Source organism: Carcharodon carcharias, chromosome 19, assembly GCF_017639515.1.
Source record: "Carcharodon carcharias isolate sCarCar2 chromosome 19, sCarCar2.pri, whole genome shotgun sequence".
NCBI classification, from domain to species: Eukaryota; Metazoa; Chordata; class Chondrichthyes; order Lamniformes; family Lamnidae; genus Carcharodon; species Carcharodon carcharias.
The window spans coordinates 71,350,020-71,374,815 of record NC_054485.1 but is presented as its reverse complement, the minus strand read 5'-3'; the positions used below and the strand labels follow the sequence as shown (position 1 = coordinate 71,374,815).

Genomic DNA, 24,796 nt, shown 5'->3' with positions numbered 1-24,796 from the left:
CATAGCTCTTACTTATAGGTTATTATAGGTGGGAATATGATGCGGCAATAACAGAGACCTATCTGGGAAAAGGGACAGGACTGGGTGCTATTGGTTCCGGGATAACGTGTTTACAGGGAAGAGCGGGAAAGAAAGAATGGACGAGGGTGGGTGGGATATTACGGAGCTGGAGAGGGAGGATGTCACAGAATCATAAAATCATAGAAAGTCTATAACACAGGAAGGAGGCCATTCGGTCCATCGTGTCTGTGCCATTCGACGAAAGTCCACGGCCCTGCAGGTCACGGCCCTTCAAGTGGACATGCAAGAACTGTTTTAAAGTGGTGAGAGTTTCTGCCTCTCCCATCGTTTCATGCAGTGATTTCCAACTCCACTACAACTATTGGATAACAAGATGTTCTCAGATCTCCCCTCTAGTCATTTTTCAGTTAATGTAATGTTGCTCCCCCCACCCCCCACCTATTTTTTGACGCCTCTGCTCATGTGAACAGGGCTGCAGGTCTCTCATAACTTTAATACACCTCAAATAAACCTCGCCTCTCTCTCAGTTCAGCCCCAGCTTATCCATTCTTTTCTCATAGCTACATTTATCCACTCCTGGGAGAATGTTTGTGAATCTCCTCTGCACAGTCTGTCGTGGAATCACATCTCTTCATAATGTGGTGCCCAGAACTGTACACAGCACTGAAGCTGCCATCGAACCAGTGTTGCATTCACTTCGAGCATGACCTCCCTTCTCTTCTATTTTATGCCTCGCTAATGAAGTAAAACACGCTATTAGCCCACTGAACCACCTTATCGATGTTATCTGCCTTTAAAGACCTGTGGCCTTACACTCCAATGTTCCTCAGTTCATAGACACTATTTAGTGTCCTCCCATTTGTTGTGTATTCCATTGCCATTTTGCACTTCCCAAAATACATTACTTCACACTTCTCAGGGTTGAATTCTATTTTGCACGTTATTGCCCAACTGATCTATATCTATTTTCCATCTAAATCTCCCCTTCCTGCTGTCACCACACGGACACTTCTTGTGTCATCCAAAAACGTCCTCATCATGCTTCTATATGTAAGTCTAAATAATGAATTTAAACTACAGCAGCTTAGTTCCCTGTGGAACGTACTGATAGCATTGCCCAGTCGCAAAAATACACCTATCAGCCACTACACCTTGTTCCTGCCACTCAACCAATTTAGGATCTGTTTGACATTCTTCCTAGGATCCCAAGATCTTTTACTTTATGACAAGCCTGTCATGTGGAACTTTGGCAAAAGCCTTGCTAAAATTCAAAACCACTGTATTACCCACAGCTACCACCGTTGTCACCAACTTAAAAAAAGACAAACATATTTGTCGGATTTGTCCTCCTTTTAAGAAATCCATGCTGACTTTCCATGGTGTCTTTCTAAATTTTTTCAGAATTGATTTAATCAATTTTTCAATATCGGAAGTTAAGCTAATGGGACTATAATTGCTCATATTAGCCTTCCTCCCTTTTTAAACAACTGTACAATGTTAGCTATCCTCAAATCTTCTGACACCATTCCTGTATCCGGGGAGGACTGAAATATGATTTCAGAGCCTTTACAATGCCCTCCCTGCTTCTTTTAATAACCTGGCATAAACTTCATTCGTGACAAGCAACTTATGCATTTTCAAAGACTTCAAACTCTTTAATAATTTCTCTCTTACAATATATCTTCCATCTAATATTAATACTCTTCCTACTTAACTACAATGTAATCATCAACACAGACTTTTTGTGAAGACAACTACAAAGAAGTGATGAAGGACGCCCCTGCCTTCTCACATAGGCTGTCTTTTGGGGCTCCAACAGACACTATTCTTTCTTTAGTTATCCTCTTGCTTTTTATATACTTAAGAAGCATCTTTGGACTTTCCTTGACCTTACCGGCCAGTATATTTTCATACCTTCTCTTTGTTTTTCTAATCTCCCTCTTACTTTCACCAGATACTTTGTGTATTCTTCTCGGCTTTGTACAATAAGCTCCATGTCTGATATCAGCTTCCCCCTTTTACCTTACCCTCTATGCACCTTGTCATATGGGAGGCTCTAGATTTGTGTGTCCCACCCTTTCTCTTTGTGGGAACATGTTGACTCTGAACACCTTGAATCCCCTTCTTGAACTAATAGAATGTGGAGGAGTGTTTGAAGCAGATGTGGGTGTTCACAGTAGTTGTATCGTGGAGTTCCTTCCAGGAGGGAATTCTGACAGCAATTGATCAATGTGGACGTGGGCAAGGCAAAGGGTCTGAGCTTCATTTTAGTACAGCTTCGCTGAACAGAATTTGAGAGGAGGCGGTGGTGTAGTGGTTTTGACAGTGGATTGGTAGCCCAGAACCTGGGTTGAAATTTCACAGGGCAGATGATGGAATTAAAGTCCTCATGAAGTCATTGTCAATTGTCGTAAAAATACATTTGGTTCACTGATAGCCTTTAGGGAAGGAAAACTGCTGCCTTCACCTGGTCTGTTAACACGTGACTGTTAACTGCTCTGTGAAATGTTCTAGCAAGCCACTCGGTTGTATCAAACCGGCATCGACCTTGGCACCGGAAATGACAACGGCAAATCCAGCAATATTGGACCTGAAAATTCCTCCTCACTAACATCTGGGGGCTTGTGCCAAATTTGGGAGAGCTGTCTCACAGACTACACAAGAAACAGTCCCACATCGTCATACTCATGGAATCACACCTTACAGATAATGTCATAGACACGACAATCACCTGGTATATCCTGTCCCAAACAGCTGGATAAACCCAGCAGAGGTGGTGGCACAGTGTTGTACAGTCTTGTTGTTGCCTTGGGAGTCCTCAACATTGACTCCGGACCCCATGAACTCTCATTGCATCAGGTCAAACATCACAAGGAAACCTCCTGCTGATTATCGCTTGCTGACTGCACCCCGCTGCCCCCACCCAGCCCATCACCCCCCACCTCAGCTGATGAATCAGTGTTTCACCATGTTAAACGCCACTTGTAGGAAGCACTGAGGGTGGCAACAGCGCAGAATATATTCTGGGTGGCTGACTTCAATATCGACCACCAAGAGCGGCTCAGTAGCACCACCACTGACTGAGCTGGCCGAGTCCTAAATCACATAGCAGCTAGACTGGGTCTGTGGCAGGTGGTGAGGGAACCAACAAGAGGGAAAAACATACTTGACCTCATGTTCACCAACCTGCAAGCCATAGATGCATCTGTCTATGACAGTATCAGTAGCAGTGACCACCGCACAGTCATTGTGGGGATGAAGTCCACCTTCACATTGAGGGTACCCTCCATCATGTTGTATGGCACTACCACCGTACTAAGTGGGATAGATTTTGAACAGATCTAGCAACTCAAGACTGGGCAACCATGAAGAACTGTGGACCATCAGTAGCAGCAGAATTACACTCGAATACAATCTGTAAATTCATGGTCTGGCATATGCCCCACTCTACCATTACCATCAAGCCAAGGGATCAACCCTGGTTCAATGAAGAGTGCAGGAGGGCATACCAGGAGCAGTACTAGGCATACCTAAAAATGAGGTGTCAACCAGGTGAAGCTTTAACACAGGACTTCTTGCGTGCTGAACCGCATAAGCAGAAAATGATATACATAGCTAAGCAATCCCACAACCAATGGATCAGATGTAAGTTCTGCAGTCCTGCCACATCTAGTCATGAATGATGGTGGATCATGAAACAACTCACTGGAGGAGGAGGCTCCACAAATATCCCCATCCTCAATGATGGAGGACCCCAGTACATCAGTGTGAAAGAGGAGGCTGAAGCATTCACAAAAATCTCCAGACTAACATGCCGAGTAGCTGATCCATTTCGGTCTCTTACTAAGGTTCCCAGCATCACAGGTGCAAGTCTTCAACCAGTTCAATTCACTCCACATGATATCAAGAAACGACTGAAAGCACTGGATAGTACAAAGGCTATGGGCCCTGACAACATTCTGGCAATAGTACTGAAGACTTGCGCTCCCTGCGTCCCTAGCCAAGCTGCTCCAGTATAGCTACAACACCGGCTTCTACCCAGCTATGGGGAAAATTGCCCAGGTATGTCCTGTACACAAAGAGCAGGACAAATCCAATCCGTCCAATCACCAGCCCCTCATTCCACTCTCGATCATCAGCAAAGTGATGGAAGGGGTAATCAACATTGCTATCATCGGCATTTGCTTAGTAATAACCTGGTCATCGATGTCCAGTTGGGTTTTGCCAGGGCCACTCAGCTCCTGACCTCATTACAGCCTTGGTTCAAACATGGACAAAAGAGCTGAGCACCCGAGGTGAGGTGAGGGTGACTGCCCTTGACATCAAGGCAGCATTTGACTGAGTGTGGCATCAAGGAGCCCTAAAAAACTGGAGTCAATGGGAATCAGGGGGAAAACTCTCCACTGGTTGGAGTTATACCTATCACAAAGGAAGATGGTTGTGGTTGTTGGCGGTCAATCATCTCAGTCCCAGGACATCACTGCAGGAGTTCCTCAGGGTAGTGTCCTCAGCCCGACAATCTTCAGCTGCTTCAACAATGACCTTCCTTCCATCATAAGGTCAGAAATGGGGATGTTCGCTGATGATTGCACAATGTTCAGCACCATTCACGACTCCTCAGGTACTGGAGCAGCTCATGTCCAAATGCAGCAAGACCTGGACAATATCCAGGTTTGGTATGAAAAGAGGCAAGTAACATTTGTGCCACACAAGTGCCAGGCAATGACTATCTCCAAGAAGAGACAATCTAACCATCGCCCCTTGATGTTCACTGGCTTTAACATCACTGAATTTCCACTATCAACATCCAGAGCCTTACCATTAAACAGGAACTGAACTGGAGTAGCCATATAAATACTGAGGCTACAAGAGCAGCTAAGAGGTTAGGAATCATGCTATAAGTAATGCTCATCCTGTCTCCTCAAAGCCTGTCCACCATCTACAAGGCAGAAGTCAGGAGTGTGATGGAATACACCACACTTGCCTGGATGAGTGCAGCTCCGACAACACCCAAGAAGCTTGACACCATGCAGGGCAAAACAGCCCACTTGATTGGGCCCCCCACCCAACCTTCCCAACCCTCCCACCACAAACATTCACTCCCTCTACCACCGACACACAGTAGCAGCAGTGTGTACCACTTACAAGATGCACTGCAGGAATTCATCAAGTCTCCTTAGACAGCACATTGAAAACCCACGACCACTAAATTTAGAAGGACAAGGGGAGCAGATAACTTGGAAGATCCCCTCCAAGTCACTCACCATCCTGACATGGAAATATATCGCCGTTCCTTCACTATCGCTGGGTCAAAATCCGGGAATTCCCTCCCCAGCAGCACTGTGAGTGCCCCTACTCCACATGGACTGCAGCTGTTCAAGAAGGCAGCTCACCACTACCTTCTCAAGGGCAATTAGGGATGGGCAATGAATGCTGGTCTAGTCAGCGATGTTCACATCCTGTAAATGAACAAAAAACCTGAAATATAACATTGAAAAGTGAAAGACATTTAAGGCCATGAACGATTTTGGCAAATAATCAGGTAGAGGCAAGAGTGTAATACAGAAACAGAATGTTGATTCATAATTTCGCATTGCACATGACAAGAGAAGGGTAACTAAAGTTGTTGAGGCTAACCTGAGACGTGACTCACATTCCACTTTGATCTGAATGGGGCTTAATGGACCGATTGGGAAGAGGAAAGGACTAACTAAAATAAAGGAGCATAAAGGAGATTGTTGGACGCTGTGTTTGGAAATGACAGACTGTAAAGTGGGCGTGTAGGAAAGTATACAGCGAGGTTGTATTTGAAAAGGTCACAGAAAGTTGTGTTTTCAGCTGCATATTTAAGGTAAGTTTGTGTTGTCAGAAAAACTGTTATAGTGAAAACAAAAACCGAAGATCAGAAGCTTCCGGCTGTCCTCAGGAGGTCGGACAACATCTGTGGAGAGATACTCACGTTACCATCTTCGTGCACTTTGACCGACACCTCAGTGAGTTCAGTTTCCAATTTCAACAGCTGCGGGCAGCAATCAGTTATTTGCTGATTTAAGCAAACAAAGGGAAGCCAGCAATGAAAAAACATCCAATGTAATTTCCGAATGGGTTAAACTCAAGATCCCTAAAATTAAACAGTGTAACCACTTGGCCAATTGTTTAACATGAATTGTGTTGGAAATACTTTAATTCCTAATTTGAATGGAAAACTCTTAATACAGAGGACAGTGAGCAAGAAATCGAACTTTCAACCAACAAACAAAAATGAACAAATTGAATTAGGCTCTGTGTGGTGTTGTATTTGAGTGATCTATTGCGTGAGATGAAAGTTTCACTCTCCGTGGAGGGGTGAGTTCAAATCCATCCGCATTTAGCTCACTCCACTAATAAACCCTTTACTTCCTCAAGGTCTCCGTTAGAGTTCGGTTCCTACAAATGATCTCTGACTTCGTCATTGAAAAGTGGATCATGCTCTGTATTATGTTTGGATACATCTTGTTCCAAATCCGATTTGCTGCACAGACATGTGAGACAGACCTGGCTTCTCACTCGCTGAAACTTGAGACCCTGAATCTCAGGCTCGGTGTTTTGAGCTTCATTTGGACGGTTTGTGCTTTATTTTTTTCGGCGCTCCTCTGCTCTGCAATGACCCCGGCAGAGAGAGAGGGAGAGAGCAAGGCGTATTTGATCTAAATGTGATTCAACACCAGTCTGAGAAAATCTCTCCCTGATCCAGGACCTCTCTGCAGCATATCACTGCTGGAGATTGTCCTTCAGATAATTTCATCTTCAGCTCGGGATCAGTGCGGCTCAGTGGGACTTCGGCCCGTCTCTCACTTCACACCCATCAGTACTGAGAAAACAAGCAGGAATTTTACACCCATGTTGCTCTCTGCAAATGTTTCTAACCCGATTATGTTACAATGCATTATTTGTGATGTTATTGGGGGCGGGTAATAGTGTTTTATAAGTACATGAGTTGTGTGTTTGTTTTTCTATATTTCTCTTTTTAATGTAAAAAATGAAAGAAAAGACCCCTAATTGGTGATTCTTCTCTAACTTTCCTCACTTGTCTGTCACACAACCTTTGTTTCCAGCAGGGACACTGGATAGTGACCTGGAGTAGCCAACATGGCTACTTTCTTTCCCCCACCCAGTCCCGCATCTTCCCAGCAGCCGTGAGACTTCAGGTTTATCCTGGGAAATTAGATACACTGCACTCACTCAGGCTGCTCATCCCAAATTCAGCTACCAGCCACAGCACTGGGCAAAAGTATCAAATCCAAGCCCAGGCTTTTGGGAAAGGCCGAGGCCTTCAGGTAAAATCATTAAAGAAGGCATAAAAATACATTTCAATAAATGTGTCTTCAGGCATGTCAGCCGAATTGCTAAAATGCTGGATTAACAATCCAGAGATTGAGAGTTCAAATCCAACTACGGGAAGTTACATACATAGAATTACAGTACAAAAACAGCCCAGTTGGTCCATGCTGGTGTTTATGCTTCATACGAACCTCCTCTCAAGCCTCTTCACCTCAGCATATCCTCCTGTTCCTTTCTTCCTCATGTGCTTATCTAGTTTCTATTCTAATTAAAGCTATCTTTGCTATTCACCTCAACCTTTTCATGTTGTGAAACTGAATTTAATAAATTTTGGAATTTTTGAACAGAATCAAAATGAAAACATGAAAACTTTCAGGTTGTCCTAAAAATCCAACTATTCTCCTTCAGGGAAGGGAACCTGCTCCAACTGCCTGTTCTGGTCTACATGTGACTCCAGTCTCACACATGTTTTACTCTGAACTGCCCTCTGAAGTTGCCTAACTCTCCTCCTCTCCCTTCTAATCTTTCTACCAAGCACTTTAAATCTATGTCCCCTGAGTCACTAACCTCTCTGCTAACGTACATAGGTCCTTCCCATCCACTCTATTCAGGCTCCTCATGATATTGTAAATCTCAATGAAATTTCCCCTCAGCCTCCTCTGTCCCAAGGAGACCAACACCAGCTTATCCAATCTTTCCTCATTGCTGCAATTTTCCAGTCCTGGCAATATCCTCGTAAATCTCCTCTATACCCTCTCCATTGTAATTATATCATTTCTGTAATGTGGTGATCTGAACTGCACATAGTACTCTAGTTGTGGCCTAACTAATGATTTATTCAATTCCAGCATAAACTCCTTGCTCTTATATTCTATACTTTGGCTAATATGTCCTCTTAAATATCTTATTGACCTGCCCTGCTACCTTCACGGATCTGTGGACATTCACTCCAAGGGTCTTCACTTCCTCTACATCTCTCAGTATTCTCCCATTAATTGTGTATTCCTTTGCCTTGTTTGACCTTCCAAAATGCTTCACTTCAGTCTTCTCCGGGTTAAATTCCATTTGCCACTTTTCTTCCCACCTGACCAGTCCATTTATATCTTCCTGCGGTCTACAGCTACCCTCCTCACTATCAACCACGAGGCCAATTTTTGTGTCATCTGCAAACTTCTTGGTCATACTCCCTAGGTTGATGTATAAATAATTAACATATACCACAAAAAGCAGGGGACTTGGTACTGAGACCTCTGGAATCCAACTGGAAACAGCCTTCCAGTCACAAAAACGCCCGTTAACAATTACCCTGTTTCCTGCCACTGAGTCAATTTTGTATCCAGCTTGCTACATTCCCCCAGATCCCATGGGGTTTTATGTGGGACCTTGTCAAAAGTTTAGCTAAAATTAAGTCTCTGGAAAGTTGGTCAGGACTGGCTGACTGTAGGGGGAGGGGAGGGGGCAGAGAGAGAGAGAGACGGCCTATCTACGCCTGCGCGGTGCACCCCTTCTGATGGATTATAGACCGTATTCACCCACGCCATGCTTTCTGGGTAGCATGGTCCGCCATTTCCATATTGAATTAACTTAGAGAATGGCCATTCTGCGCTTAAAGCCAGAATTCATTTAAGAATCAACTGACCGCTGCAATAGAAGATCATTTGTCTGCGTGAAAAGATTTAAAAAGGATCAAAGCGTCTCTTCTTTAAACCTGTTTCTCTATCTTGTGACCCTCTGGTGGCGGATGTGCACTATTCAATAAGAGGGAGAGCAGCATCCCACAGCATCAATCAATGAGAAATCACAAGGAATACAAACACCCCATTTTAAAAGTCATAAGGTCGCCCCGTTCAGAATCTGCTGCCACTCCAACAAGTCAATTCTACCCAAGTATTACAGTACATGATTGAACCGCCCATGAGTGAAAAGGCTGCATTGATGCAGAACCTTCTGTGCTTTCCTGCTGTTTCTCCCTTCACACAGATGTTTCCAGGCTTGCTGAGAATCTGTGGCATTTTCTGTTTTCATTTCACTCCCAGAGTTTGGGGTTCTTTCTTTGTCCTTCCACCTGTGTGACTGTACTTGTGAGTCTCTACTTTGCAAAGTGGAGCGTTGGATGCCGTTTTGAAAAGCTTGTAGCTGCAGTGGATGAAGCGCGAAGATTTGACTCAATCTTGGTGGGGAAAATTAATTAGTCATTACCTAGTTGAATGCGTCTTCAGAAAAGTATCCACATGCAAGCACCTTTGCTGCGCATTAATTACTAAACTCTGCTTTTGATTTGTAAACAAGGGGAAAACGCGAACCTAGTCCCCCCGCTACCACAAATTTCACAGTCGAGTATCTCGTCTTTGAAGATATCACAGGCGTCAATGTGCAAAAGGATAGTCTCATCCCAGGAAACACAACCTTCCCGATCGCTGTTTCTCCCCTGCCAGGTAAGCATGTTTAATCATTTTCAAACATTATCAGCCCAAATCAACCTCTCACCACCACACAGACCCCGTTTTAAGTCGTATCGTCGCCCTGTTCAGGCTCTGCTGTCACTCTGACAAGTCAATCCTTCCCACCCATTGCAGTTACATGCTTGAATGTTCCTCTAGAGAAGAGGTTGCAACAACACAGAACCTTTCACCCTTATTTGAATATTTCCCTTAAAAGGAAATGAACCGTCTTCCTGGAGTAAAACAGAAAAAGCTAAAAAAAAACTAAGCAGGTCTGGCAGCATCTGTGGAGAGAGAAACCAAGTTAACGTTTCGAGTCCGTATGACTCTTCTCCAGAACGCTCCTGAAATGCTGGCTGCAATATGAATACTTCTCATCTGGGGTCGCTGCTCCCTCACCTCAAGCTGACTCCTCGCTACTGTCAAGGCAAAGGACGAGAAAAACTCAAACAGTTTCAACACTTATTAATATAGACAGAACAGTTAATACAGAATAAAAGCAAAATACTGCTGGAAACCTGAAACATAACAAAAATTGCTGGAAAAACTCAGCAGGTCTGACAGCATATGTGGAGAGGAGGACAGAGTTAACATTTTGAGTCCGTTTCAATTAATACAGAAACCCTGCTTAAATCACATGGACAAAGGACAAGAAAAATCTCAATCTGGTTTTACAATGTTTTTAATATAGAGACAGAACAGTTACCACAGCAATATATTACAAAAGCAAAATATTGCAGATGTTGGAAATCTGAAACAAAAACAGAAAATGCTGGAAAACTCAGCAGGTCTAGCAGCAAATGTCATCCCACTATTTAAAAAGAGAGGGAGAGAAAACAAGGAACTATAGACCTGTTAGCCTTATATCAGAAGTAGGGAAAATTCTAGAATCTATTATAAATGATGAGATAAATGGATTCTTGGATAATCATGATCTGATTGGGCAAATATCCACATGGATTTTCAGAAGGCTTTTTATAAAGTCCCCCACAGGAGGTTGATTAGCAAAATAAAAGCACATGGGATAAGAAGCAATGTCATGGCATGGATTAAGGATTGACTAACAGACAGAAAACAGAGATTAGGAATAAACAGGTCATTGTCACGTTGGAAGACTGTGACTCGTGCGGTACTGCAAGGATCAGTACTTGGGCCCCAGCTGGTCACAATATATATCAATGATTTGGATGTGGGGACCAAATGTAATATTTCCAAGTTCGCGGTTGTACAAAGGTTGGTGGGAACGTGTGTTATGAGGAAGATGTAAAGCAGCTACAGGAGGATTTGGTCAGACTTAGTGAGTGGGCAACAACATGGCAGGTGGAATATAATGTGGAAAAATGTGAGGATATCTACTTTAGTAGAAGGAACAGATGTGCAGAGTGTTTCCTAAATGGTAAGAGATAGAAAGTGTAGATGTACAAAGGGACCTGGGTGTTCTTGTCAAAAGTCACTGAAGGCTAACATGCAGGTGCAGCAAGCTATTAGGAAGGCTTATGGAATGTTAGCCTTTATCGCAAGAGGATTTGAGTACAGGAGTAGTGAAGTCTTGCTCAATTATATAGAAGCTTGGTTAGACCGCACTTGGAGTACTGTGTACAGTTTTGGTCCCCTTACCTCAGAAAGGATATTATTGCCATAGAGGGAACGCAACAAAGGTTCACCAGACTTGTTCCGGGGTTGGCGGGACTGTCTTATGGAGAGAGATTGGGCAAGCTGGGCCTGTATTCTCTAGAGTCTCGAAGAATGGGAGGTGATCTCATTGAAACCTACAAAATACTTAAAGGAATAGACAGGGTACATGCAGGTAAGATGTTTTCCCTAGATGGGGAGTCTAGAGCCAGGGTACACAATTTCAAAATAAGGGAGAAGCCACTTAGAACCGAGATTAGGAGAAATTTCTTTACTCAGAGGCTTGTGCATCTTTGGAATTCTCTACCTCAGAGGGCCGTGGAAGCTCAGTCATTGAATATGTTTAAGGTAGAGATTGTTAGATTTCTGATTAAAAATAATGTAAAGGGTTATGGAGACAGTGTTCGATCAGCCATGATCATATTGAATGGCGGAGCAGGCTCAATGGGCTGAATGGCCTTCTCCTGTTCCTATGTTCCTATTATGTACATCAAGTGTGGAAGAACTGGTTTAGATCTTCGGGGATAGGTGAGCGTCCTCCTATCAGCACAAAGGTCGTTTCCACCAAACCTCAGGGACAGGTGAATATTGAGCATGGTTCATCCTGGGATTGGTTCAGTGCCAGTAGAAATCCCAGGAAGGTGTAGTGCTTCTCAGAGGCAGTGACGGTTTCTCCAATGGTTTGAGGAGTTGAAGTTGTTGTCCACTTCTCTTGGATTGATAACCCATTCGAAAGTGTGGAGTTGGTAGAGTTTCATTGATAAGTAAACTTTTCCTCTATTCTTCCTCTATTAATTAGTTGATAAGTTTCTAAAATTTGCTTATAATCAATAAGCTCTGATACCATTTACTAATTTGGTGTCTGTGTCTTTGCCTGGTGGTTATATCTCTGACAAATTCAAACAGTTTAAAAGGGCCATTTGGGTTCCAGTATTAGACTGTGCATCACTAAATTAAATCAAGTCTAAAATATCAAAACACCCCTTCTAAAACTTACAATCGTACGAACATACGAATTAGGGGTAGGAGTAGGCCACTCAGCCCCTCGAGCCTGCTCCATGACTCAATGAGATCATGGCTGATCTGATATAACCTCAACTCCACGTTCCCGCCTACCCCCGATATCCTTTCACCCCTTGTTAATCAAGAATCTATCTACCTCTCCCTTAAAAATATTCAAAGACTCTGCTTCCACCGCCTTTTGAGAAAGAGAATTCCAAAGGTTCACAACCCTCTGAGAGAAAAAAATTTCCTCATCTCTGTCTCAAATGGGTGACCCCTTATTTTTAAACAGTGACTCCCTGGTTCTAGATTCTCCCACAAGAAGAAACATCCTTTCCACATCCACCCTGTCAGGTCCCCTCAGGATCTTCTATGTTTCAATCTCAGTCCCTCAGCACCGGCGTTGGTGTCACTCATTGTTTGATGTGAATGAAAGCTGCTCCTTGTTCTGTGAGCATCCTTTGCAGTGAGCTTGTGTAGACGTTCTGAGTCTGATGACAGATTGGCTACAGCTGTGAGGGAGTCCCTGTGTGGGTTCACTGATGTTCCAGGAGGACCAACAACCGTGTAAAGGCTTTATTACAGAACTCACACCAATAGGGTCTCTCCCATGTGTAAATGCATTGATGGACCAGGAGATACACTGACTGTGTAAAAGCCTTGTCACACACCTCATGCCTGAATGGTTTCTCTCCAATGTGAATCTGCTGGTGATTCAGGGGATCAGAGGAGTGGGTGAAAACTTTGTCACAAACATCACACCTGAAGAGTTTTTCCCCACGTGAACCCTCTGATGATCCAGGAGAGTCAAAGAAAGATTCATCACAAACCTCACACTTGAAGGGTTACTCCCCTGTGTGGATTCTCTGATGAAGCAGGAGTCTCAATGAGCCAGAGAATGATTTGTCACACATTATACTGAAGCAGTTTCTCCCGTGTGGATGCGGTGTGTGTGCAGACAGCTGATGACCGCAAGAATGATTTGTCACACACCTCACATGTAAATACCTTCTCCGCTGTGTGAGTGCATTGGTGTCTGTGGAGATTCGATGAGTTAGAGAATGTTTTATCACAGCTCACACATGAATGGTTTCTCTCCTCTGTGAATACGCTGGTGTACATGGAGATGAGATGATTGCGAAAAAGATTTGATACACACCTTGCAGGTAAATGGCTTCTCACCTGTGTGAATGTGTTGGTGCACGAGGAGGGTTGATGACTGAGAATGATTTCTCGCACATGCCACATGAGAATGGTTTTTCTCTGTGTGAATGGGCCGTGATGCACCAGTCCAATGAGTGTACAAAGCCCTTGTTACACACTTCACATTCAAAACGCTTCTCCCCAGTGTGGCTGCATCAGTGATTCTTGAATGTCGATGGATGTGTGAAAGCTCGATCACACACCTCACACTCGAACAGTTGCTCTTGCATGAAGCAGCCCCTATGTTACCAATTCTACAACAGATGCACCTTGTGTGTGAGGAAACCTTTTGAGCCTGTGGAGCCCTCCTCACACACCTCACACTTGAACAGCCTCTCATCTGTAGGAATGAGTCAGTGGTTCTTGAGGCTCAATAAATGATTGAAGCTCTCGCCACACTTGGAGCCCACTCACACTTCTTCCCAGCCTCACCCTGACTGATCACCCACAGCCGAACCTTCGGAAAAGTTGGATCTGATGGAAGGTTCCACACCACTGACCAGTTTCAGATCTGATGATATGTCAAAGCTCCCATGACCCGACCGATTTCCAGATAATGGTTTCACTGTCCAACCTTCTCTGTGTTGAGCAATGCTGTGAAGGGACTGGATGTATTCCCACTGTTGTGCAGTTGTCCCTTGGGTGATGGGCAGGATCTATCTGTGGTGTCTATCCTCTCTGTATTCTCTGGTGTAGTACGGTGCAATCCTTGTGTAAAACAGGAAATGGAAACATGATTTCCTCCAACTCCCTCTTCTCCTTTGCTGAAGAGGCTGACTCCTCAGTTTGTTTTTATTTGTACTTTCACAGGATGTGGGCATCACTGGCTAGGACAGCATTTGCTGCCCTTCCCTAAATGCCTTCGAGATGGTGGTGGTGAGCCACTTTCTTGAATTACTGCAGGCCATGTGGTGTAGGTGCAGCCAGGGCCATGGAGAGAAATCATGGGCCCTGGCGCTTCTCCTGTTTCCAGGCCCCTTATCTCCACCACACCCACCCCTACCCCCACCCCCTTGAACCCTCCCCTTCATCCTTCAGGCACCCAGAATTGTGAACCATAGTCACACTGCGGTCAAACTGTTTCCAATAGCTTTATTAAAAACTTGTTGGCTTTTGTTCTCTACGCATCTTTTTATAAAGCCCATGGAAAGCACAGGTTTCAGTATGATAGATTTTAAAACCACGGCTTTGTCAGACAATTACACACAACTTGGTCATTCATACTATGCAACCTGCTCCACTTCTTTGATTCTGGTCCTATGCAATATCCAGACAGCAATATCCAAAATACTTGAACCTAACAAGCACCGGAAACAACAATCCCATGTGCAAATGAGAATATCTGAACTAACAGTGACATATTCTATTGGTCAATGATTCCTGCTTTCACTTCCAAGTTTAAAAATAGCAAAACCATCCAGTAAATTAGCACCAACAATTCACCTGTAATAATGTGCTATTTCTATCCACACAAGAGGGCTTTGTTAATAGAAAAATTACACTTTACACTGAGTGATAAATATTTTCTCATTTTAAGTTGAAACTAATGACACTCAAATGCCCAGAGTGGAGCATATAATAGGAGAGAAAACTACTGCAGATCGCTGGAAATCTGAAATATAAACAGAAAATGTTGGAAATACTCAGCAGGCCAGGCAGCACCTGTGGAGAAAGAAACAGAGTCAATGTTTCAGGTCCATGATCTGCATTGGCTCTGACGAAGGCTCACTGACCTCTTTCTGTCTGCGCAGATGCCACCAGACATGCTGAACGTTTCTAAACACCTCCCATTTCTATTGGAACAAAAATAACCCCTTTCACCAGCCCTCCGTAAAGCAATCAGATTCCTGGGAGCCCCTCATTCCCCTTCAGCAAGACCCCCAGCAGCAGCTGCCTGAATCTGGTTTGGAACAACACTAAACATCAATTACAAAATACATTAAGATGTGAAGAAAGCGTAAACAATCTGCTGGGCAAAATCATAATCAATGCCAAAGCAATAAGTTGATAATTTTATAAATGAGTATCAATAAAAATGACCATTTAAAAACTGCCAAGCAGCAGAGCTAACAAATAAAATCTTTGTTGCCTTTTTGTTTAAGAAGATCTGGAGAGAGAGAGGAAGAGAGAGAAAAAGAGACGGGGGTGGGGAGAGAGAGAGAGAGAGAGCTAGAATAGGCCCCAAGTCCTGGTCACAGGGAAGGGGGAGGGGACCAGGGCTGACCTAAGGAGTTGGGTTGGATTAACATTGACCTTGTGTTTGTCTCTGGTGGCCCACACACTGAGCTGGACTTGGCAGAATTCATATAAAAGTGGGGGTCGGAAGTAGGCTGCCTTTCAGCCTGGATGTTCCTCCTCTCCCGGCCTGGTGTGTGGATAAGTTTTTGGGGAGGGAGGAAGAAGGGGAGGGTTTTGGTGTGTGTCCCCACTAAGCAGATGTGTGTGTGTCTGGTTCATTCCCAGTCTCAAGGTTCTGTCACTCACTCACATACTATGTCTCTGTCACATACACACATGCGCACACTCTCCCCCACACATTCACTCTCTCTCCCCCACACACTCACTCTCTCCCACACCCTCGAACACATTCTCTCACTGCCTGCCACTTACAGTCTCTATCTCACTCACACTTGCTATCTCCCTCACACTCCCTCACTCACTCCTTCACTCTCTCATTCACACAGGGAATCCAGGGCTACAGCCACCAAAGCCTGAGGGCAGACTCTGTGGTGGGAAGGAATGGGGGCCCGAGACACCCAGGACTGAGGGCGGATGGGTGGAGAGGTCAGGAAGGGAAGGGCCTTGTGAGGATAAACTAAACATAGAGGCACTACGCGCTTTACCTGACTTGCTCTCCAGCAGCCTGCAGCCAGCTCTGAAGAAGAGTGAAGAAAGCAGCAGCTGACATCACCCAATCAGATCACTGCACAGGTCAGTGACCAATCTGGCAGCACCCACTCAGCCCCTGATTGGCTGTTGTTCAGAACAGGAGCAATCATTGGCCAAATAGTGTGTCAATCAGGATGGTGCTGTGGAGTATTTTAAATCAACACTCAATAGAGTCTTTCGTTCAAACGTCAAGCAGCCTTTATTTTTACATCGCTAGGAGACAATCTCTACTAGTAAACCAGCAAACCTCTCCAACAATATAGTTGTGAGCAGTTTATAAACTATTCTAATTGCGTTACAATCACAGTGCCACCTACAGCAGAACTGATATTGAAAAGGACTGGAATTTAATACATCACAACAATGACACAGGATAACCCCCTAATAAAGAAATGAAGGAGGCAATTGTCACAACCAAATGGCCCCAGACAACATCCATTCACCCCTGTCACGGAAGGAGAGAAACCCTCTAAACAAAGATCAGCCTTGGAGCCAGGGACAGCTCACCTTGGTAGGCTCCATTGTTTTCAGTTGTAGAAATAACATCAGCACTAATGTCTGTCCAGGACAGACTTGCAGGATCAAAGTGGGGGCTAAGCAACAATCATCAAGCAGGATGTCCTCAGGGGATGTGTTTGTGAATTTATTTACTGAAACAAACCATGTGACTCACACAGATAAAAGCAAAATACTGTGGATGCTGGAAATCTGAACAAAAACAAAAATACCTAGAAAAACTCAGCAGGTCTGACAGCATCTGCAGAGAGAGATACAACTAATGTTTTGAGTTCGTATGACTCTACATCAGAACTGAGGGAATATTGAAATGAGGTGAAATATAAGCTGGTAGAGGGGGGTGGGACAGGTAAAGCTGGATAGAGGGCCAGTATTAGGTGGAGACAAAGGAGAGATATTGCCAAAGATATTATAGACAAAAGGACAAAGAGGTGTTGATGGTGGTGACGTTATCTAAGGATTGTGCTAATGGGGACATGAATGGTAGCAAGCAGCGCAAGCTAGTGGCAGATGGCTCCAGTGGGGATGGGGTGGGGGGAAGGGATCAGAATGGGCTAAAAGGTGGAGATAAAACAATAGATCGAAATAAATTTTAAAAAGGTGGGAAAAGAAAAATATATATTGTTTTAAATGATAAATTATTGAGGAAAAAAAGGGAATGGGAAAGGGGGTGTGGATGGAGGAGAGAGTTCATGATCTGAAATTGTTGAACTCAATATTAAGTCAGGAAAGCTGCAAAGTGCCCTACTGACTCCCACGACTACCTCGACTACAGCTCCTCACAACCCGCTTCCTGTAAGGACTCCATCCCATTCTCTCAGTTTCTTCGCCTCCGTCACATCTGTTCTGATGATGCCACTTTCCCAAACAGTTCCTCTGACATGTCTTCCGGCCCTTGTGCGTGTCTCCACTGACCCTCCCAACACATTCTCGTGCGTTATGTGTCCTCCTCCGGAGGTGATGTATCCTCGCCTACTCCAGGCTTTCATATAATCATGTACAACCCCGAAAGGCTTCTGTAAGGGCAGTCAGCTCGGCCACCTGGGCTGAGACACTTCCTTTGACTACCACTTCACCATCTACTCTTACCACTGTCCAACATGTATGTGGCTCTCCATATATATATCAAGATCCATCCACATAAAGGGTGCAGTCGGGGTTTTCCAGGGGGTCGTCAGTGGCGGTCCCTTGAGTTTCTTCGTCTATTGTGGCCTGACACTCATGCGTCTCCCCTTCCGCTAATATGTCTTCAGCAGGGTTTACTCAAGTATTCATCACTATCTGAACTGATCTGTCTTTAGGTATTAGGACTGCTTCCCATGCAGTTCTTCTACTGTCTCAGACAGATTTAAATTTCCCTGTAATCAGCAGGTCCACCTGTGGATGTCACGTGTGCAACACTACCTGTCCTGACATGGTTATCGGTTCACAGACTCGCACTGCACATGCCGCACAATCTAATGCGGCTACGCAACTTGCCATACCCTGGGCTACTGAGGACTACTGGGTGGAATAATAAGCTACTGGCATCATGTCCCCGCCATACCCATGTAACACTGCTGCATTGTCCGCATTGTAGAGCACGTGGAATGGTCGGAACATATTGGGCAATCTAAGGGCGGGGCTGGAGTCAGGGCAGCCTTCAACTCTGCACAGGCCTTATCCTGCCCTGGCCCCCACTTTACCTGTCCCGTTGCCGGCCTTCTTCACTTTACTAATCGCTGTATTGGCTCTGCAGTTGCCGTGAAGTCTGGTACAAAACTTCCGTAGCAATTAAATAGTCCTAACACCTTCCTCACTCCTCTGATGATTATCGATTTTGGCATGTTTTTGATGGCGATTTTTCTTTCTTGGGGGAGTATCTTACAACCTGACTAATTTCATGTCCCAGGTATTTAACCTGTGGTAGTCCCAATTGTGCCTTTTTCAGATTTACTGTAAATACTGTCTCCTTTAGGGCCTGAAAAACACATATTAGTGCGTCCATATGTCCCTTTTCATCCTCTGACGCTATCAGTATATTATCTACATATTGTAGTCGTGCACTTTGGTGCTGTGCAAAATCCAGTCCTTCCAGGGCTTGATTCATTAGATGGTGGAATATATTAGGGCTGTTATGGAATCCCTGTGGGACTCTGGTCCAAGTGTATTGTTTCCTTTCCACCATGAATCTGAATTTTTCTTGTGACTCACCATCCAATAGTATGGACCAGAACCCGTTGGCAATGTCCAAGACTCTGAACACTCTGTGTTCAGGTTTTACTCCGTTAAATATTGTGGAGGGACTCGCCACTATGGGGTGTTCTCGTGGGATTACCTTATTAAGGGCAGTATAGTCGACCGTCAGTCAATATGATCGACTTTACAGGCATATAGGGGAATTAGTGGTCAATATAGATTCGCTCAACACCCCTTGTTCTACTAGATCTGCTACTATATTCTGTATGGCTTCCCTTGCCTCTGGTTTTATTGGGTATCGTCTACAGGCTCAGTGCTCCGGCACCGGTATCTTAATCGGTTCCATCCTTACCAGTCCGCAGTCTTATTTAGATTCTGCCTAAACCCCTTCTATCGCCTCACACACATTTGCAGTCCTTCCTCCAATCCCGGCTTAGGAGTTGCGCTGGATATTTGTGTCACATATTGGACGCCTGGACTTTTCTCCTAGGTCCCTCCATATTAATCCCTTGTCTTTAACCTCTATTAATAAGTTTAGTTCACTCAGTATATCTATTCCTAAGGTCGTCCACAAGCGTACTGGGAGGATTATACCTCCCATCTCCAATACTTGTGTCTCACTTTAATACACCCTAACCTGTTTTCCCCTCCACACCTTGTATTAATATCGAACGTTGGGTGAGGGAAAGTTTCAAATTTGTCATGGACACCGAGGCCCCTGTATCTATTAGCGCCCCGCACTGCCGATCCCCTAACAGTGCCGCTAAATATATTCGGGGGTCTTGGTCCTCTCCGGGGGCCGCTGCTACCTATTTAGTTCCTGACTCAGGGTTTTGATTATCTCGATCAGTTAGTTGGTTTTTGTTCATGTCCTCCATACAGGATGTTTGTCCAATTGGAGGGACCGATATAAAAACAAAAAAACTGCGGATGCTGGGAATCCAAAACAAAAACAGAATTACCTGGAAAAACTCAGCAGGTCTGGCAGCATCGGCGGAGAAGAAAAGAGTTGACGTTTCGAGTCCTCATGACCCTTCGACAGAACGGATTGTTGTTTGGGGCCCTGTCCTGCTTTGCCTTCCCTGGCCGACCAACAGTCCTTGGCCTCATGGCCGGGCTTGTTACAGTTCCTACACTTTCTCCTGTTGTCCTTTTTTGGCATATGGCACTCATTGCACCAGTGTCCTGGACTGTTGCAATTATAGCAAACCTCACTTTTTCCTCCTGTTTTTGCTAAGTCTGTCGCTGACTCTGCTGCGGCTAGTTTAGTCTTCTGTTGATTATCTATGTCCATAGCCCATCTAACTAAGGAGTCGAAATCCTGCATCGTGACTAGTCCCGTCCTCATTACGTCCTGATGTGCTTTGCCCAGTCCATCGTTAAACATTTTTTAAGAATGCTGCATCGTTCCTTGCTGGGTCTCGTACACCTGAGTGCGCTATATAGAATGTCAACTTTCTCTCCCCACAGTTGTGTGCTGATTCCCCTTTACTCTGTGTTATTCCTATTATCATACCCCAATTCATTGGCACAGCTCCCGGTGCGGTAGTCACTGCTGTTTTAAAATGACCAAACGCTGTCTGAGACTCTTGGCCGGTCTGAGTGACGGCCGCGCAGCATGTCCCGTCGCCTAGTTCCTCCCGTTTTGTCTCAGGAATTTTAGCTCGTACGAGACAGTCTGTGTCCCGGTTATGTAATTGGTGGGATATTCGCATTTCTCTCAATTTGTCCCAGAAGAGTTCATTGCTCCGGCGGGGGTGTGTCAGTTTTGGCAACGTTTCCAATAATTTGATTTTGTCGAAGGAAAACGGGACACATGTTCTTAATCGGACCGGTCCCGGTTGGCCTTGGGCATCAGGGGGTCCGGGCACAACTTCTACCTTAGCTGGTGCCACTCCAGTGGCACCATCATATGATGGGGGCGGTTATTTTCCTTCTTTGTTTTTTTCATAACTATATGCCTAACTGTTTATATCCCAATCACCTGGACCTTTGGTCTGGTATTGTGGGGATGTTGGTGGTACTGGGTAAATGTCAGCTTCAACTGATGTGTTTCTGCACCTTTTGTTCAGATCGCCCTGGCTACTAACAAAGCGCCTTTTCCTCCTTTTGTTTCTCTACTTTTTTCCATCATGCCCTCTGTTTCCCAGTCGGGTCATCTGGATTCCACCCCTTGTGTCTGATTCTTTTCTCCTAGATATCTAGTTAACCATCCCTCTGGACCCCACTCGAGCTCTAACTTCTTTTCCACGGCCATTGTTGGTTTGGGTTATTTGTTGTCAGCCTCATCTTCATTTCCTCCTGAAGTGAGCGCCTTACTTGAAACTAAAACCGAGCATCTTGCTAGACACGTTTCACCCAAACTCTTACCGACTCATTGAGGTTTGACTTACACCTGTAAATTCTTTTGGTCCCAGGGCGGCAAATGGTGGGCAGTTTTGGCTTTGCCCTCAAGATGTCTGGTAATTTAAAAGGTACTCATGCGGTGGCTCGGCCGTCACTCGTCCATTTCCTCCGTCCTTAGCGGGATCCCATCCTCCTCACCAATTTGTTGCGGAATATTTTAAACCAACACTCAACACAGGATCGGTCGTTCGACGTCAAGCACCCTTTATTATTTATCCTTTTGGCAGCCTCCAATATTCTCCCTCCACCTGGACCGCTCCCTCTGGATTCTTACCTGCTCTTGATCTTTTCATTGAGAACTGTCAGCGTGACATAGGTCGTCACAATTTCTCTGCTCCTCTCCCTCACTCCAACCTGTCTCTTTCTGAACTTGCCGCACTCCTTTTCTCTCAGGTCCAACCCTGACTTTGTCATCAAACCCGCTGACAAGGGTGGTGCTGTTGTTTTCTGGCGCACTGACCTCTACCTCACAGAGGCTGAGAGCCAACTCGCAGACACTTCCTCCTTCCTCCTCCTGGAGCATGACCCCACCACTGAACATCAAGCCATTGTTTCCAGGACTGTCACTGACCTCATCTCCTCTGGAGATCTTCCCTCCACAGCTTCCAACCTCATGGTCTCCCAACCTCAGAAGGCCCGCTTCTACCTCCTACCTAAAATCCACAAACTGGACTGTCCCGGCAGACTGGTCGTGTCAGCCTGTTCCTACCCTACAGAACTCATTTCTTCCTATCTTGACACCATTCTCTCTCCCCTTGTCCAGCCCCTTCCTACCTACATCCACGATTCCTCTGATACCCTACTCCATTTCAACAATTTCCAGTTCCCTGGCCCCAACCACCTCCTCTTCACTATGGACGTCCAATCCCTCTACACCTCCATCCCCCACCGGGATGGTCTGCGGGCTCTCCGCTTCTTCTTCGAACAGAGGCCCGAACAATCCCCATCCACCACCACTCTCCTCTGTCGTTCTGTCGAAGGGTCATGAGGACTCGAAACGTCAACTCTTTTCTTCTCCGCCGATGCTGCCAGACCTGCTGAGTTTTTCCAGGTAATTCTGTTTTTGTTTTGGATTTCCAGCATCCACAGTTTTTTGTTTTTACCACTCTCCTCTGTCTGGCTGAACTTGTCCTCTCGGTGAACAATTTCTCCTTAAAGTCGTCTCACTTCCTCCAAATAAAAGGTGTGGCTATGGGTACCCACATGGACCCGTTATGCCTGTCTCTTTATGGGGTATGTGGAACATTCTTTGTTCCAGTCCTACTCAGGCCCCGTCCCACAACTCTTTCTCCGGTACATTGATGACTGCTTTGGTGCCGCTTCATGCTCTCACCTGGATCTGGAAAAAATTATTAATTTTGCTTCCAATTTCACCCCTCCATCATTTTCACTTGGCCTATCAATGACACTTCCCTTCCCTTCATTCACCTCTCTGTCTCCATTTCTGGTGATAAACTGTCCGCCAATATTCATTACAAGCCTACCGACTCCCACAAGTACCTCGACTACAGCTCCTCACACCCCGCTTCCTGGAAGGACTCCATCCCCTACTCTCAGTTCCTTTGCCTCCGTCGCATCTGTTCCGATGATGCCACTTTCCAAAACAGTTCCTCTGACATGTCTTCCTTAACTGAGATTTTCCACCCACGGTGGTTGACAGGGCCCTCAACCATGTCTGGCCCATCTCCCCCACATCTGCCCTCACGCCTTCCTCTCTTTCCCAGAACCATGATAGGGTCCCCCTTGTCCTCACTTATCACCCCACCAGCCTCCGCATTCAAACGATCATCCTCCACCATTTCCACCAACTCCAGCATGATGCCACCGCCAAACACATCTTCCCTTCACCCCCCCCCCACCTGCCCCCCACCACCCCCCACCCCCCACCTCCGGCAGCATTCCGCAGGGATCGTTCCCTCTGGGAGACCCTAGTCCACTCCTCCATCACCCCCTACACCTCTACCCCCTTCCACGGCACCTACCCATGCAACCGCAGATGTGACACCTGCCCCTTTACTTCCCCCTCCTCACCATCCACGGGCCCAAACACTCCTTTCAAGTGAAGCAGCACTTCACTTGCACTTCCCTTAACTTAGCCTACTGCATTCACTGCTCCCAATGCGGTCTCCTCTAAATTGGAGAGACGAAATGCAGACTGGGTGATCGCTTTGCGGAACACCTTCAGTCTGTCTGCAAGCATGACCCAGACCTCCCTGTCGCTTGCCATTTCAACACATCACCCTGCTCTCATGCCCACATGTCTGTCCTTAGTCTGCTGCAATGTTCCAGTGAAGCTCAACGCAAACTGGAGGAACAGCACCTCATCTTCTGAATAGGCACTTTACAGCCTTCCGGACTTAACATTGTGTTCAACAATTTCAGATCATGAAATCTGTCCTCCACCCCCACCCCTTTTCCGATCCCCCCTTTTCAATAATTTATAATTTTTTAAAATAAACTTTTCTGTTCCCACCCATTTCCAATATTTTAAAATTTATTTCCATCCTTTGTTTTATCTCCGCCTTTTAGCCTATTTCAATCCCTCCCCTCCACCCACCCCCAACAGGTGGGTCCTGCTTTATACCCTTAATGTCACCATTAGCACATCCTTTAGCTAATATCACCACCGTTACAGCCCTTTGTCCTTTGTCTATGACATCTTTGGCAATTTCTTCTTTGCCTCCACCTATCACTGACCCTCTATCCAACTCTACCTGCCCCATCCCCCTCCACCAGCTTATATTTCAACTCATTTCTTTGTTTCCTTATTTCTGATGAAGAGTCATACCGACTCAAAACATTAACTGTATTCCTCTCCACAGATGCTGTCAGACATGCTGAGATTTTCCAGCTATTTTTGTTTTTGTTTCAGATTTCCAGCATCCGCAGTATTTTGCTTTTTGTCTTTGTTTTTACACCAGTGCAGAAACAATCACCAAGACACCAAAGATCCTTAGACAGCACCTCCCAAACCCACGATCACTAGAAGGACAAGGGCAGCAGATAGATGGGAACACCAGAACCTGGAAGTTCCCCTCCAAGTCACACATCATCCTGACTTGGAAATATATCGCCGTTCCTTCACTGTCACTGGGTCAAAATCCTGGAACTCCCTTCCTAACAATACCACATGGACTGCAGTGGTTCAAGAAAGCAGCTCACCACCACCTACTCAAGGGCAACTATGG

The 24,796-nt window shown here is 45.3% G+C and overlaps 1 non-coding gene across 1 annotated transcript; it reads right to left on the bottom strand.

Moving 5' to 3' along the window:
• Positions 1-9,627: 9,627 nt before the first annotated feature.
• LOC121292061 lies at positions 9,628-9,784 on the bottom strand. The gene has a single exon (XR_005946181.1). It is a non-coding gene; the product is annotated as a U1 spliceosomal RNA (small nuclear RNA).
• Positions 9,785-24,796: the final 15,012 nt, after the last annotated feature.